This window comes from Macaca nemestrina, chromosome 3 (genome assembly GCF_043159975.1).
Source record: "Macaca nemestrina isolate mMacNem1 chromosome 3, mMacNem.hap1, whole genome shotgun sequence".
Taxonomy (NCBI): Eukaryota; Metazoa; Chordata; class Mammalia; order Primates; family Cercopithecidae; genus Macaca; species Macaca nemestrina.
The window spans coordinates 171,295,753-171,314,099 of NC_092127.1; the positions used below are offsets into that span (position 1 = coordinate 171,295,753).

The 18,347-nt window shown below is 39.7% G+C and overlaps 1 protein-coding gene across 12 annotated transcripts in view; it reads right to left on the reverse strand.

The window, feature by feature from the left end:
- LOC105487819 (recombination signal binding protein for immunoglobulin kappa J region) overlaps nucleotides 1–18,347 on the reverse strand; it is a 269,442-nt gene that overhangs the window by 73,925 nt on the left and 177,170 nt on the right. The window contains exon 1 of one of the 12 annotated variants that reach the window (XM_071093773.1): nucleotides 14,722–14,736. The exons of the other annotated variants lie outside the window; for them this stretch is intronic. The gene's annotated coding sequence lies outside the window, so the exon portion shown is untranslated. Of the gene's footprint in view, nucleotides 1–14,721; nucleotides 14,737–18,347 lie in introns of those variants that run through there. 12 annotated transcript variants of the gene reach the window in all.

The window sequence follows — 18,347 nt, forward strand, 5'->3', positions numbered from 1 at the left end:
AGGCCCACTTTTTTGATGACTAAATTCTCATTGTTTTGGTTTTGACTACTGATTTACAACACACAATGTTTATGAAATTATGAGATCAAATAACTACTAGCAAACTACTGCTAAAGCATAAACTTCAGGAAAGTAGTTAGAAACAGATGCCAATAACTAATGTTTTCATAAACAGCCTCATACAGTAATCTGAAACGACAATGATGAAGGTGTTATAACGGTCATTGCAATATGATTATTAGGAAAGGCTTGGGTATTTCTTTCCAACACAGGGGAATGGTTCAATTATGACACATCCATACAATGGAAACGTTTGTTAAATAATACTGAAGTAACATGGTAATATGTTAATTACATATGATTACCTAATTATATATAGTATTTTCCTACATTACATATTTTTGTATGTCTATTTATACATTTTAATCAGAAGAGAAATTTTAAAATACATTTAATAAATATAAATGTGTCCATTCCATGAGATCAAGAAAAATTTTGCCCGGCACTGTGGCTCACACCTGTAATCCCAGTACTCTGGGAGGCCGAGGCAGGCAGATCATGAGGTCAAGAGATCGAGACCATCCTGGCTAACACGGTGGAACCCCATCTCTACTAAAAATACAAAAAATTAGCCTGGCATGGTGGCAGGCACCTGTAGTCCCAGCTACTCGGGTGGCTGAGGCAGGAGAATGGCGTGAACCTGGGAGGCAGAGCTTGCAGAGATCCGAGATTGTGCCACTGCACTCCAGTCTGGGTGACAGAGCGAGACTCTGTCTCAAAAAAAAAAAAAAAAAAGAAAAGAAAAGAAAAGAAAAAGAAGAAAGAAAAAATTTCAGGTGTGTACATTTCTGTACCTCCAGCACTTATGACAGCACCTTGACAAAGGTGTTAAGAGTGGCAGCAAAGCTTAAGAGAAGATTGTCTGGGTCTGATTCCTAGATCCACTACTCACTAGCTATGAGACTTCAGGCAAGTTACTTAACCTCTAGATGACTTACTTTCTCCTTTTGAAAAATTAGGGTAAAAATAATGGAGGGGGGAAAAGACTTAATACATGTAAGGCACTTAGAACAATATCTGGAACATAGTGATGACACAATGAACTGGGGAAGTGGGGAGCAGTAGTGAACCCATTGCCTCAAACCTGAATAAATGAATGGACTTTTTTTTTTTTTTTTTTTAAGAGACGGGATCTTACTTTGTTACCCAGGCTGTAGTGCAGTGGCACAATTATGGCTCACTGCAGCCTCAACCTCCTGGGCTCAAGTAATTCTCATGCCCCAGCCTCCTGAGTAGCTGGAACTATATAGGCATGCACCACATACCCCGCTAACTTTCTTTTTCTTTTTTTTTTTTTTTTTTGCAGAGATGGGGTCTCACTATGCTGCCAAGCTGGTCTCAAACTCCTGGCTTCAAGTGATCCTCCTGCCTTGGCCTCCCAAAGTGCTGGGCTTACAGGCATGAGGCACTGCACCTGGACTGAGTGGACTGTTTTTAAAATACAGAAAGAAATGTTAGTAAAGTCACCTGTGTGGAAACTCAAAGACTAGCACATATACTACACCTTCATTGTTTTGGACACTTCAAAGTGTATGTAATTTTGTACCTATTACCCTTCCTTATGATAAGCCAATCATCATATATTAAGAATCCCAGGTCTTCTATTAACTTTATACTAAACCTTTGACCATTATGGTACTTAGTACTAGTAGGATACATATTTTATACTATTTTTCCAGTGGTCATGATGTATTTGCACAGTACAATGTATGGTCTTCTGTAATCGTCATTTTTGAAAACAACACTATTTTGTAACAATGGATCTATATAAGAGTGCAGTGGTTTGTAGAGTTTTATCAAACTCAGTTTTATTATATTCATTCTTTAATAACTAAGCAATTCACTCTCTGATCATTAATATATATATATACACACACACACAGAATACCCCCTCAAAAACATACAAAAAACATCTGAGCATAAGTAACCCAAGTATCTACCTACCAATGAGTGGATTTTAAAATGTGGTATATGCATACAGTGGAATACTATTCTGCTTTAAAAAGAAACAAAATTCTGCCAATGCTACATGGATGAACCTTTAAGATACTATGGTAAGTGAAGTAAGCCAGTCGCAAAAAGACAAATACTACATGATTCCACTTACATGAAGTACCTAGAGTAGTCAAACTCATAGAGACAAAAAGAATGGTGATTACCAGGGACCTGGGGGGCAATGGGGAGTTGTTATTTAATGGGTTTGGAGCTTCAGTTTGGGCAGATGAAAACAGCTTTCAAGATGGATGGTAGTGATGGTTGCACAGCACCGAGAATGTACTTACTACCACTAAACTGTACAGTTTAAAACTGTTTAAATGGTAAATTTTATTTATGTATATTTTGCCACAATAAATAAACTGAACACACCTGATGAGATACATAAATAATGGATAGTAACTTACTTTCTTCCTTATATTTTGATAAATTTTCTAAATATTTCCCTTGTTATTTTACAAATCGAACGTATTTCTCCTATTTCTTTTTTATTTTTATTTTTTTGAGACGGAGTCTCACTCTGTCGCCCAGGCTGGAGTGCAGTGGCGCGACCTCGGATCTCTGCAAGCTCCACCTCCCGGGTTCACGCCATTCTCCTGCCTCAGCCTCCCGAGTAGCTAGGACTACAGGCGCCCGCCACCACGCCAGGCTAATTTTTTTGTATTTTTAGTAGAGACGGGGTTTCACCATGTTAGCCAGGATGGTCTGGATCTCCTGACCTCGTGATCCGCCCCCCTCGGCCTCCCAAAGTGCTGGGATTACAGGCGTGAGCCATCGCGCCCAGCCCATCTATTTCTCCTATTTCTATCTTCGTTAAGTGGCACTACTCATCCTCTCAGACAGCCACGACATTCAACCATTTTCCTTCCCATCCTAAGCCAAGTCTTACAAACTGATTTTAACTCTGTAACACTACTTTAATCTGATGCCTTTCTTTTATTTCTAATGCCTCGGCCTTCATTAAGTTCTTCCTTACAGCACAGGATCACTATAACAGTCCTATAGTCAATCACCTATCCTCAAAAGCCTAGCCTTCACAATTATCACTAGCTATTTTCTTGAAATAAAGCTCTTGTTTTAAAACCTTTACAAAGGGCTCCACTGTTTCTTCAAATTTAAAGTTCCAAGCAAAACATTGAAAAATACCCGGGAGGCAGAGCTTGCAGTGAGCTGAGATCCGGCCACTGCACTCCAGCCTGGGCGACAGAGCGAGACTCCGTCTCAAAAAAAAAAAAGAAAAAGAAAAAGAAAAATACTTTTTTGTCTCATCTAACCTACTCTTTTGGGCTCACCTTCACAAGGCCCTTCTGCTTCCCACACTCTACACCAGATTCTTTACTCCCTTTCTCACCATCCCCACTAGGCTCTGCTACCTCCATGCTTGTATGCACACTTCTCTATGTGGAATCCTCTTCCTTCCAACTCCGAATTGTATCTAGTCGATTCTCAGACACTACTATATGATAACAGCAATGTAAGAACAATTTGGCAGTATCTTATCAAAAGTGTAACTGCACATATCCTTGTAACTAGCCATTTCACTTCTAAGTATCTGTCCTACAAAAATACTCAAACATACGAGACACAAAGATACTCACTACAGTGTTGTTTCTAAAAGAGAAAAACATCTAGCTGGGCACCAAATGGGAACTTGCTAAATATACTGTTACAACTATATTATGGATATGGAATACTACACAAAATTATGAGGGGGGCAACCCTAAATATACACTGATAAGAAAAGAACTAAAGAAGAATTATAAATTTTAAAAGTAAAAATAAAGAAAACCCAAACTGTATTTATATACTTTCATGTATTTTTAAGTACACAAAGAATTTGGGAGAATATATTCAAATTTGTAACAGTGGTTATCTCTGGGGAAGGAAATGGAATTTGTGCAACATTTCAAATGGAACAGACAGGAAGAAGCCACACAGATTCACTCTCCTACTTTCTCACTCCCAATCTAGGAGCCTGATCTAGCTCCTACTCTACTTAGCTACTGATACAGAACTTAAGCTGAATGGCACTAGCTACACAGAGCCCAACTGCATGTGCAGCCTGTCTTGGCAGACTTACCTTGGCCACAAGCTCCCTAGCTAAAAGTACTCACAGCTGCCAGTGACACACTCTGCAGGTCCAGCTGTAGTAGAGGTGAGAAAATAGCCACATTCTTACAGGGACTCCACTCAGGCTTACCTTTCTATTGATATTCTGTTTTCTTCCAGTTGAAGGAATGTTTACGAACATTGGGCACTCGTGGTTTTTGAACAAATTCATCTCTAACAAGAACCGCATCCTGAATTGGCAGGAGGGTCAGAGGAAGTCAGTACTCAGGTATTCCTTAACAAAATCTCTTGCCCCCAAATCTCTAGAATTCATCTTCCTCTAACTTAGTTAAAAAGTTTAAAACTGAGAAGTAGAAGAAGAAATCCCTTCCTGAAGCTTTCACTGGAATCCCTAGTCTGAATTAACCATTCCCTCTTCTTGTGTACCTCAACACTCCTTGGGAAATGCCTGTTATGTGAGCTATGGTGTTCCTCCTTATAGTTTATGTAAGTGTACCTGGAGTCCCCAAGGAGGCACAAACTATCAAGGGCCAGGCTGTCTTCACTTATCTTTTATATAACCACTACATGTCACAGGCAAAGTAGAAAAGTACAAAAATTTTTAATGGCATCTAAATAGAAAACAGTCCATCTCTATTTGTACCCAAAGGAAAAAAGCCTGTATCCCCCTTACATCACAAGAATCTAAATACAATTACAGTTTCTGTATATTGTAATTATTTGATCAGTTTCCCATGTAAAATCTCTTTGCCGGCCAGACACGGTGGCTCAGGCCTGTAATTGCAGCACTTTGGGAGGCCAAGGCAACCCAATCATTTGAGGTCAGGAGTTCGTGACCAGCCTGACCAACATAGAGAAACCCCGTCTCTATTAAAAATACAAAAATTAGCTGGGCATGGTGACATGAACCGGTAGTCCCCAGCTACTTGGGAGGATGAAGCAGGAGAATCGCTTGAACTCAGGAAGTGGAGGTGGCAATAAGCTGAGATCGCACCACTGCACTGCCTGGGTGACAGAGCAAGACTCCGTCTCAAAAAAAAAAAAAAAATTTTTTTTGCCAATAAATAAAAATACAAATTTCTAATTTACCACATTTTGCATGTTTTCCTTGTGATCTATATTTCATGGTAAAACAAAAATCCTGCCTTCTAGTAAATATTTTGTATTTAAATAAAATAGGGATATAAAAATAACGTGAAAACATTAAGCTTGCTGAAAACAGTCCCTGGTGGCCGCATATATTATATCATGATCTAAAGAATACTGTGCTGTGGCAGGGGGCAGTAGCTCACACCTATAATCCCAGCACTTTGGGAGGCCAAGGCAGGCAGATCACCTCAGGTCCAGGAGTTCGAGACCACACTGACCAACATGGTGAAACCCCGTCTCTACTAAAAATACAAGAAATTAGCCAGGCGTGGTGGTGGGTGCCTGTAATCCCAGCTACTCGGGAGGCTGAGGCAGGAGAATCGCTTGAACCCAGGAGGCAGAGGTTGCAGTGTGCCAAGATCGCACCACTACACACCAGCCTGGGCACAACAGAGCAAGACTCCGTCTCAAAAAAAAAAAAAAAAAAAGAATACTGTGAATTACAAGAACAATTGCAAATAAGATTTATTAGTATATTTGAAATATACAAAGGTTTCTAATATTTTAAATGTATTATCTAACTTATTTACTACCAAACCTATGAGATAGGCATAATAATTCCATTTTATAGACACAGAAACTGAGGTTAAGGAAGTCAAGTAACTTGCAGGAAGAGACATTTAAGTGGCAGAACCAGAATTTAAAGCCTGGTCTCTCTGATTCCAAAAACAAATACTTGCCACTGCATGCATTTAACAAATCAAATCAAAATAAAAAGTTTGTTCTGATATAATGTATGTTTCCTTGCTGTGATCTACTGCATAGGCAGCTAGTAATAGGGGAATGAGGATGACATAAATGAAAATCTTGTTACTTCATAGACAATTTTTTCCTAGCATATTAATGTTTTGAAGCAACTGGAAATAAACTTTTCATGATTAAAGGAAAAAACCTGAGCAACAGATGAATATTTTAAGAAAAAAGACTGAAAATATACAAGTGCCTTTCTTTGTTGCAAATAGTAGCTGATGTAGTAGCTTCAGGAATTGCTACACTTTCCACCAGGTTTTGCTATACTTTCCTTTCCATCGGGTTTTTTAGGAATTGCTACACTTTCCACTATTTAACAAAGCTACTAGTACATAAGAGGCTGGAAAACAAAAACAAACCTTACTAAAACAATGGATTAATGATTAAGGCTACATACTGGATTAGATTTTAATTTTAATGAAAATAGTCTCTAAGAAGCAATGTCCTCCCAGAACTTACATGGCACTATAATAGACTTCTGCATGCATTAGACAAAACAAGCCCTATGAACCTGCAGTACCCATGGTCCTACCAGAATGCCCCGGATAGTTTTTGTTTGGTTTTGTTCGAGGTTTTTGTTGTTGCTGCTGCTGCTGCTGCTGCTGTTGTTGTTTGAGACAGAGTCTCACTCTGTGGCCCAGGCTAAAGTGCAATGGCGCGATCTGGGCTCACTGCAACCTCCTCCTCCCAGGTTCAAGTCTCCTTCCTTGGTCTCAAGCTGCTGGCCTCAGGTGATCCACCCACCTCAGCCTCCCAAAGTGCTGGGATTACAGGTGTGAGCCACCACGCCCAGCCTTGTTTGAGTTTTTTAATGAGGTGAGTGCTATGGTCTGAATGTTTGTGTGCCCCTGAAAGAGGTATGTTGAAATCCTAAGCCCTAACGTCACAACATCAGGAGGAAAGACCTTTGGGAGGTGATTAGGTTATAAGGGCATAGCTCTCATGAATGGGATTAGTGTCCTTAGAAAAGAGGCTTGAGAGAGATCCTTCACCCTCTATTCCACCATGTGTAGATACAGCTAGAAGACACCATCTATGAACCACAGGAGGGACCTTCACCAGACACTGAACCTTCGGCACCTTAGTCTTGGACTGTGAGAAATAAATTCTATTGTTCATAAGCTACCTAGTTTATGGTATTCTGTTATAGCAGCCCAAATAGACAAAGACAGTAAGGTAAACTCCCATTATATAGAGAAAACAATGCTAAAACTGCTACCACTAGGACAAAGATGCAGGAGTACACGTTAATGCTACTCTGAATCGAAAACAATTTAAATACACAAAGATCACAATGTCAATTCACTGTGATTCCAAAGAAAGTATGAAAGAGAACTCCCCACCATAACCACACACCTCCCCCCGACCCAAAGCAGCTCTTAGCACACATTGTTTCTTAATAGAACACCTAGAAGTTAATAGCCATGGAAAGTGACCCTACTGCATAACCTGTATAAAACTAGCAGTGGGGCCTATTTGGCATGCACATATTTCCAAATACATAAACGTACTATCAAAACAGAAAGCTCATACAGGAAGGTATACATAGTTGTAGAGAAAACGAGTAATATATAGCAGCTATTTTGATAGATACTATGTCCTGTATTGTTCGTAACATAAAAAGCATTCTCAAGGCCAGGGACGGTGGCTCAGGCCTGTAATCCCAACACTTTGGGAGGCCAAGGTAGGCAGAAGACTTGAGTTCACTAGTTCAAGACCACCCTGCGCAACATGGTGAGACCATCTCTCTACAAAAAATACAAAAATTAGCCAGGTGTGGTGGCACACACTTGTAGTCCCATCTACTCGGGAGGCTGAGGTGGGAGACCTGCTTGAGCCTGCAAGGCAGAGGTTGCCGTGAGTTAAGCCTGGGCAACAGGGCAAGACCTATCACCTACCCCCTACCAAAAAATAAACAAAGCACTCTCAGAAAAATTCTCTCAAGTGATGCCTGGAGACCTAAGCATGTGATCAAAAACTTCTGTGTCTTCTTCCTGTTAGTATGAATATCTGCCTTCAGGACTCCCTAATTCCCTTTTACTATCTCAATAGTCTAGGTATCTGTGTTCCTCAAGTGTCAGAGATCACACACTAATGTACACAATGTTTCCACATATACTTTTGAAATCCACAGGATGGACCAGGGAGTTAGCATATTAAAAGGTAGAGCAAAATAATCTCAATTTTTTCAGGTAACCCAAACTTAATGCATGAAACACTTCTGTTTACTCCAGGAAAGTTCTCTTCCTTTATATTAATAATTTTGTATGGCTTGAGTGAATAAATTAGTTCCTCTTCCCTAACTATCACCAATTTAGAGTAAAACAGTTATTTAACCCATTTGTGCCTAGTGTTCCATTATTGGAATGCTAAGCTTGTGGGAGTTATTTATATCCTACTGCTGAAGGCTATCACCAAGGTCTGATTTTTCACACACAAAAAAAATTTTGCAACCTCTGGCATAAATGGGTTAAAACCATGTTTCTTACCAAGAATTGGCTAACCTGAGATTTTTTTAAACCTGTCACCATGCAAAATCCAGAAGCCATAAAAGCAAATCATTCATTTATATGTAGCCTCATCTCACAACTTCATACCTAAAATCTGTTTCCCATATTAAATGTTGGCAACCCTGTAATTACCATTGCTCGGGCCAAAAACCAGGGAATCATCTTTGAATCCTGTCTTTACTTCACATGCCACATCTAATCCAGGCATACTCTGCCTGCGGGTCTTTAAATTTGCTGTTTCTTCTTGCTAGAATGTTATCTCCCTTATATGCCCTCCATCCTCACCTCGTAATGTTCTTTAATCAACTGTTCACCTATCATGTCTATAGGTTGTAGGTTTCTTGTCCCGAGCAAGGTTTAAAGTCATAATTTTTAATTCAGTACTTTGGAAAACTTCACTAAATTTAACTATCTATGTTCAGATGTCTCTCTTTTTTTTTTTTTTTTTTTTGAGACGGAGTCTCGCTTTGTTGCCCAGGCTGGGGTGCAGTGGCGCGATCTCAGCTCACTGCAACAAAGGTTTATTTTCTATAATAGTGTAAGATAAATAGCCAAATACCATGAGGAAAGACTTGTCTTTCCTGTCATGGCAGAAAAATTGAAATATGACTTTGGAAAGCATATGGACATAAACCAAAATGTATTTTTCTGTGAGCAAATTACCGTATAAATAAGCACATAAAAAGCTGTTGAAGATCATAGGGCAGAGTGGGGAAACTAGTATTAGAAAAATTGTCTAGTGTGAGAAATTTGTCGTAAAGTTGGTAGTACAGACCATTTTTCTAATACACCTTAGTTTATAGTCTTTGCTGGCTTCTTAATGAAATATAAAAGTTTGTAAGAAAGTATCTACAGGAAAACATTCTCAACTACAAATTCATTCCACAGTTAAAATTTATTACGTCTTACACGAGAGCCACTCTTGTAGGTTCAGAGCTAGAGCACTGAACAAAAAGACAAGGTCTCTGTCTTCATGGAGGGAGTTTTTTGACTTCTTTAATAAAAGCATTTTATGAAATAACAGTGAGAGCATTATCTGCTCCGCAAGTAGCTGCTTTAACCGAAATAAAACAAATTTCTGTAGAAAGTGTACTGAAATTCCATCACACAAGACATTCATTCATTCCATCTTACATTAGCAAGACAAGAAATTAAAGGCAGAATGGCACAAAGTACTGCCAATGTAATAGATACAGTTACTTTTATGAAACAATACATCATCATGAGACAGACAGTAACCATGAAAATCTCTTATACCACATGGAGGTCTGCTGTTTATCTCGTGGCAAAGCACTTAGAAGTAAAAGTGTTGTGAAACTTGATGAGTTACTCATTTTCTCTATACAAAAAGGTCCCCAAATCAATTACTTTTCCTGTGAAGACAAGTAGCTGCCTGTAGTACGGTACCTAGTAGACATGTCTGTAAATCAAAACACTTAAGCATGGCATTTAAACAACAGCTTTTCAGCTAAGAAAATCACTTACTTATATCAAAATAAAATGAACTTGGACCCAGTCCTTTGAATGACTCTATCACAAAGTATTAAAGGAGTGATATTCAAATAAAAAAGATAAAAAGAAGTGATATTCAAACACATTGTTCTCACTAAAAACTACATGTGAAGATTGGCCAGGCACAGTGGTTCATGCTTGTAATCCCAGCACTTTGGGAGGCTGAGGTGGGAGGATCACTTGCGTCCAGAAGTTTGAGGCCAGCCTGGGCAACATAGCGAGATACCGTCTGTACAAAAAAATTTTAAAACCATTAGCCGGGCATGGTGGCTCATACCTGTAGTGCCAGCTACTCAGGAGGGTGAGGTGGGAGGATGGTTTGAGCCCCCGAGGTTAAGGCTGCAGTGAGCTGTGATTGCGCCACTGCACTCCAGAGCCTGGTGCACGTGCGCACGCACACACACACAAACACACAAAAACTTGTGATGATAAAATGAGTTCCTGCCATTAACTATTAAAAATATCTTTAAAACTTTGTTTACAGACCAGGCATGGTAGCTCACATCTAACCTCAAATACTTTGGGAGGCCTAGGTAAGAGGATAACTAGAAACCAGAAAGTTTAAGACCAGCCTGAGCAACACAGTGAGACTCCGTGTCTACAAAAAAATTTTTAAATTCATGGGCCATGAAGTCACGTGCCTGTAACTCATATCTTCTTGAGAGACTAGGGCAGAAGGACGGCTTGAACTCAGGAGTTCAAGGCTGCAGTGAGCTATGATCATGCCACTGCTCTCCAGTCTGAGTGATAAAGTGAGACCTCATCTCAAAAAAAAAAACCAAAACACAAAAATCAAAAAACAACCAAACAAACTTTTTGTTGTTGAGGTGAAAAGCTTTGTTTACCTCATCTTTATCACAATATTTTTTAAAATTTCAAATTTATGTACATACTTCAGTATATCAGTACAGTACAATATGATAGTCACATGTATTGGGGTACGTGTTAACTTTCTACTTACTGATAAGAGCAAGCAATCAAAAGTCTAGAGGCAATTAGTTGAAAGAAAAAAAAAAGAAACTGATGTATGTGCCACATGGCTCTTACAGTGTATGGATAAAGATCCCAAAGACAAGTAATATCTTTGGCTTCACAGTAATGAACTGAGTCCATCACCTCATTTAGTATTAGAAGGACTGAGCAAAAATATGAAAGAATCAAAGCACAAACATCACTCCTCCAGGAGACGGAGACAAAGACAGAATATTTTTTCTGATTAAAATGAAACAGCAGGCTGGGCACGATGGCTCAGGTCTGTAATCCCAGCACTTTGGGAGACCAAGGCAGGTGGATCATCTGAGGTCAGGAGTTCGAGACCAGCCTGGCCAACATGGTGAAATCCCGTCTCTACTAAAAATACAAAATTGGCCAGGTGTGGTAGCATGTGCCTGTAATCCCAGCTACTCGGGAGGCTGAGGCAGGAGAATCGCTTGAAACCGGGAGGAAGGGGTTGCAGTCAGCCGAGATGGCACCATTGTACTCCAGCCTGGGCAACAACAGCCAAACTCCATCTTAAAAAAAAAAAAAAAAGAAAGAAAGAAACAGCAGATGTAGACTCTAAAAGAGAATCGAATTAGTAAATGTCCTCTTGGTCACAGAATTACTGAATGTGTGCCACTTTCAGTAACTCCCTTTTAATTCAGGCTTTCCATTAACACATGAGAAGCAGCACAAGGTTACAGAAAAGGCAGCAATAGGAGTTACCAATAAAAGTCTCATATCTTCCCTCTTCGTGTGTTCCTTCCAATCAGCATCTAAACATATCAAGCCTATTCCATCTTCAAAGCTCTACCTTAACACCTATGGTTCCACTCCCACTCTCCGTGTTCAAAGCCACTGCTCTTGAAAGAGTTGCATACTTCCTCACCTCCAACTCAACCACAGTAAGATCTCACCAGTTCATTCAAACTGTTCTTGCCATGGTCTCTGAAATCCTAAATCCAATGAACATTTAAACTTACCTCACCCTCACTGCAGCATTTGACACCACTGACCAGTGTACTTCCTTCTAGAACTGTCTTCATTGTTGTAACGCTCTACTATTGAGGCTTTTATTCTACCTTGTTTGCTAACAGTTTTCTTTTAACTGCTTCTATACCTCTACCCATTCCTTAAATTTTGGTGCTTGCCAAGTCTGTCTCTGCTTAACTCTATCAAAGAGATATTGCCCACTCCCAAGGTTCTAATTAGCATCTATGGGTCTTCAAGTGCACATTTCCGACCCTGACCTCTCTCTTGAGCTCCAGGAATCGCCACATATAACTGGCCACTGGATATCTTCATCTAGCTTTCTCACAAGAACCTCAAAGTTGACATGTTCAGAACCAAAATCTTCTCCCCAAACTAACTCAACTCCTCTACTGTGCCTTTTACCTCAGGACCACCTCATTTCAACAAATGCTGCCACCATTACCCTGGCAACACATGTAAAGCACCAAAATTTTTTTCCTTATTGAAAAATTTTTATTTACTATTTATTTTTATTTTTTATTTTTATTTTTATTTTTTGAGACGGAGTCTCGCTCTGTCGTCCAGGCTGGAGTGCAGTGGCACAATCTCAGCTCACTGCAACCTCCGCCTCCCGGGTTCAAGTGATTCTCCTGCCTCAGCCGCCCAAGTAGCTGGGACTACAGATGTATGCCACCATGCCCAGCTAATTTTTGTATTTTTAGTAGAGACGAGGTTTCACCACATTGGCCAGGCTGGTCTCAAACTCCCGACCTCAGGTGATCCACCCACCTTGGCCTCCCAAAGTGCTGGGATTACAGAAGTGAGCCACAGCACCCGGCCAATACAGCCTGTTTTTAAAATCCTAATGATAAAAGAGTTAAGAAGATATTACTTAGGCAGACAGTGAGGGTACGGAAGTCCTCAGTAAGGTTTTCCTTTTAATGAAAAGCAGCCCCAAACCATCTTCCTTTCTCACAAAGAGCAGCCTGTAAAATCAAGCTACAGACATAGATGCCAGCAGTTGTGCCAATCATGCTCAAGATAGCGGCTCCATCTTCCCTTCTCTTTGTCAGCCATGTGTACAGTAAGGAGTAGATAAGATGGCACCGGCCAAGGGGAAAGTTTACCTGCATAATAAGATTAGGGTGGGAGAGCCAGCCTCCCGCTGTAAATGTCATACCTGATCAAACCAATCTGTGAGTCCTATGTAAATCAGACATCCCCTCCTCCAACCTGACTATAAAATCCAGTGCATCTGCAGTTGGCCGGTCTTTTCCTCTCCGAAGTCCCTTCTCTCTCACTAGAGAGAAAGCTGTTTTCCTTTCTCTTTCTTTTGCCTGTTAAATCTCCACTCCTAAACTCCTTGCACGTGTCCATGTCCTAAATTTTCCGGGCGTGAGATGATGAACCCCCATCTATTTACTCCGACAATGTGTCCACTTCACTAATACTTGACTATTTTTGAAATTTCACTAGCATAAATATACATGTAGATTCCCAATTTGTGTTTGTGTTTTAATTTCCAATGGGAGAAAGAAAACAGACATTTTAAAAAAAGAAAGATTACTAGCAAGTGAAATCTCCAAAAAAGCTTCATTATAGAGCTTAGAAAAGATGTGATTTTGTCATTTTAAGCCCCGGCATCACTGTATTCTCTGAAAATCTTCCCCATACACAATGGAATCCTATCCTTAATTCTAACAAAAACCTACCAGTGCCTCAAAGTACAGAATGGGGTAGTCGTCTGACTAAGCAGAAATGAAAATAGCATGTAGATGACAGAGTTAATGAGAGTTAAAAAGTAGAAGTAGCAGCTTGGGAATCCCTGAGAGTACAACTGAAGCAGAAAGATAAAAAAAGGGGACTTGTGATAAGAAAAGTAAAGTACTAGCTACCAGGCGATTTCTCTCATTGGAACAGACTACTCTCCCCAGGGATGTAGGAACTACATACACTTAACAATTTTGGAAGCTCTCAAGTTCACCAAGTCAATTAATATTTACATCATATTCTGTTACCAGGTGTGATCTTTCAAAAGTATACTGAGTTGGTGTGATTAGGAAATGATCCAACATAAACACGAACCTCAGTAGGCGCTTTTGGGGACCAATACTAGGAAAGCCATCTGTTTGCTGGAAATAATATTTCTACTTCCCTAGTGACTACAGCTAAAAAAAAATTTTAACTGCCTCAACACTTTAATTATTCATATAAGCTGTCCAAGAAATTAAACATACACAAAGGGATCTGTAGCCCCCTAATATTTTTTGGCTAATTATTCCACTGGTAGTCTACATCTGCTCTGCTAAAATTTGGTTATGAATCAGAAGTAACTCACTGGAAAACTTTTATATCTTTTTAAAAGTGACTATGAATAATAACTACAATTCATAAAAATGGTTATTTTTAATGTGCACAAAAATCCTCAGGAAAACATGTCCCACACAAAAGAACAGCTGTTAACTGTCAAAGTTTAAGCTCTTTTGTAGGAAGAATGAGACTAAATTTAACAAAATTTTCTAAATGTTTAAAAATAAAGCAGCAGCTAATTTTAAGCAGCATATTCAACCTGTATTTTTTTTAAATCTTCAATATCAACATTTTATGATTAGGAAACATGTTAAGCATTGCCTTTAAGAAGAATGTGAATCTATTATGATGAGATTCATACATACAAATAGTTCAGAGATTGGCAAATACACACTCTAACACCAGAAATACTAACCATAACCCCACATATATAGTGGGGCTTTGGGGTGGGGTGGGGAGCAGGATTCCTCATTTGTTTCAACTGCTGCTACTCCACCCTTCCTTTTTTCTCTTCTGCTTTAAAAGAAACACACATTTCCCAGGATTATTTTGAGAAATTTATCTTCTAGGTATATTTTGATTAAAAAATTATCACATCTATCTTATTATTTGTAGGTCAGATCCAGGTGATGTCTTTCAGAGTAATACCACTTTTAATAATTATAGTTCACTATATGTCTCAATAACATATTAAAACCATATTCCTGGCTACATGTGGTGGTTCATACCTGTAATCCCAGCACTTTGGGAGGCCAAGGCAGGTGGATCACTTGAGGTTAGGATTTCGAGACCAGCCTGGCCAACATGGTAAAACTCTGTCCCTACTAAAAATACAAAAATTAGCCGGGCTTGGTGGCAGGCACCTGTAATCCCAGCTAGTTGGGAGGCTGAGGCAGAAGAATAACTTGAGCCTGGGAGGCAGAGGTTGCAGTGAGCTGAGACCGCACCATTGCACTCCAGTGTGGGCAAGAAGAGCAAACCTCTGTCACAAAAAAAAAAAAAAAAAAAGAAGAAGAAGAAGAAGAAGAAAGAAACAAGTACAAAAAAATTAGCCAGGCATGGTGACACACACCTGTAATCCCAGCTACTCGGGAGGCTGAGGACAAGAATTGTTTGAACCCGGGAGGTGGAAGTTGCAATGAGCTGAGATCGCACCACTGCACCCCAGCCTGGGCAACAGCGCGAGATTCTGTCTCAACAAAACAATAAACAAACAAACAAACAAACAAACAACCCATTATTTTTCTGAAATATAAGTAGGTACATACACTGTGCCTAAAACTATTCATATGTATAAGCTGGAAATATGTAGCTTCAAATAACCCAACATTTATATCTTTAGACAGTAACTAGAGGTAAAGCATCATCTATAAATGCTATTATACATAGTACATAGTAGTTACTGTGAGCGAAAATATTTGATGACAGAAACCATGTCTATAATGTATCTTACAATTTACCTTCCCACATATCCAAATAATATGTTTAGAGATTCATTACAACAGTCAAGCAAAATATTCCAAATTCCTTAAAGTCATAAGAAGATTACCAGAATAGAAACTCTCAGTTTGTACCATCCTAACTCACCCTGCTGAAAAAAGTCACCCTTAGGGATTCACAATAACACACACAGAATTCATTGCAAGTGTGGCTACAATTTGTAAGCAGCCTTTCATTGCTCCATAAAGGCTCATCATTGTAGATACTCATCAGTTTTTAAGCCACATCCACAGCTGCTGTCTTAGAAAAACAACAAAATTTGACAGCAGAGACTTTAAAATGACATTTATACAACAGTTTTCCATAAAACAAAAGTACCTCAGTATAATAGAAAGAATGAATGGCACATAGGATACCGAAAAACATGAGAATCTTGAGTCATTGTTAATAGCAATACCTGTCATTTATATAATGCTAGAACCATTTTCCTAAGCTCCCTAGCATGTCAGAGATATCATTACACTGAAGAAAAGTGAAGCAGAGATACTACTCAAATTAATTAGTGGTGAACAGAATGTGTTTCATGACTAGCAACCTATGTTTTTTGCACAAACCCTTCTTCCAAAATTGTATAGTGAAATGGGGAGACAAAAAAAATTCCACATAAACCTATTCCCTGTTCAACTTTAGTCTTCTGCCTCAGATCTATAATCTGCCTGGACTGAGAGGTTTGTCTGGTTAGTGAGCACACTCAGTCATGTGTTGTCAGATGACTAAGTTAACCATGCATGGAAGAAAGGAAGGAGGAGGGGAAATGTTAGTAGGATCACCATACACTAAGTTACACTATCACCAGCAGATGTTCATACTACAAAGTGGCAGAGGAAATGAAATCTGGAGATATGGGTTTGAATTCCAATTCTCCCACCAACTAGCAGGTAAACTTGGTTAAGTTTCCGTAAAACAAGATAATACTACCTCCCTCACCAAACTATGGCAAGGTCTAATGCAACCAGAGACCTCCTATTCCTTTTTTTTTTATTGATAACCCAGGTGTTCAGCATTTGTACTAATGTATATACTCATCTTTTCTGTCTTCCCTCCTTTTGATACAAAGCAGTGGTTCTCAAAATGAGATTTCTGGACCAGCAGCAATAGAATCATCCAGGAACTTGCTAGAAATGCAAATTCTTGGGGTTCCACTGCAGACCTTTTGTGTCAGAAACTCTGGAGATGGGGTCCAACCATCTGTGCTTCAGCAAGCCCTCCAGATGACTCTCATGCCTGCTGAATTTTGCAAACCACTGTGAGAACTCTGCTTTGGGCAGCCTAGTTTTGCACTATGTCCCATCCCTTCTTAGCTATTTTAAGATGTTGGACTAGCCAGCTACCCTTTCTTTCTTCTCTCTTGTCTCAATTTTTACCTTTCTACTGAAACATTCCTGACAACATACAAACGTGCTGGTATTTCTCCTTTGGACCCCACAATCCCTTCTAATTCCCTGTTTCTTTGCATCCTTTTACAACAGACCTCTAAAGGGTTCTTTCTGTCTCCAATTACTCCCCCTCCATTTAGGTTTTTGTCTCCATCACTTCAACAAAACTTACCAGTTCCCTCCACACAGCTAACTGTAGTGGTCAGTTTTGTTTGGTTTTGTTTTCGTTTTGTTTGGTTTTGCTTTCGTTTTGTTTTTTGAGACCTTGTCTCGCTCTGTCACCCAGGCTGGAGTGTGGTGGTGCAATCTCAGCTCACTGCAACCTCCACCTCCAGGTTCAGGTGATTCTTCTGTCTCAGCCTCTCCAGTAGCTCAGATTACAGGCATATGGCACCACGCCCAGCTAATTTTTGTGTTTTTAGTAGAGACAGGGTTTCACTATGTTGACAGGCTGGTCTCAAACTCCTAACCTCAAGTGATCTGCCTCTCAGCCTCCCAAAGTGCTGGGATTACAGGCATGAGCCACCTCAGCCAGCCAGAGTGGTCAGTTGTCCTTTACCACATGTTATCTGACTTAACTTACCTGATTAGCAGCATTTGATATCTTGGATCACTCCCTTCTTGTTGAGACATTTTCTTTATTTGACTTCTAGGATACTACACTCCTGTTTTTCTTCCTACCTCACTGGCACCTCTTTCTCAGTCTCCTTTCTAGTATTTTCTCATTTCACCACATTTAAACTTTGGAGTGCCCAAAACATAGCCCCTGAGTTTTAGCATTACGTTGCCACCAACACAGACCTTGATGATTATGGCTTTAACTACTATGCTGATGACTCCCAAATTTGTATTCCCAGCCTTGACCTCTTTTCTAAACTCCAGACTTTATATCCAGCTGTCTCAAAAGACATTTCCTCTTGGGTGTCTAAAAAACATTCCAAACTAGCACATCTAAAATGATTTTTTTCCTTTACGACAGTATTTTTTCAAGGTTTTCACATGCTACATCTTTTTTTTTTTTTTGAGACAGAGTCTCACTCTGTTGTCAGGCTGGAGTGCAGTGGTGTGATCTCAGCTCACTGCAACCTCCGCTTCCTGGGTTCAAGCGATTCTCCTGCCTCAGCCTTTCAAGAAGCTGGGATTACAGGCACCCACCACCACGCCT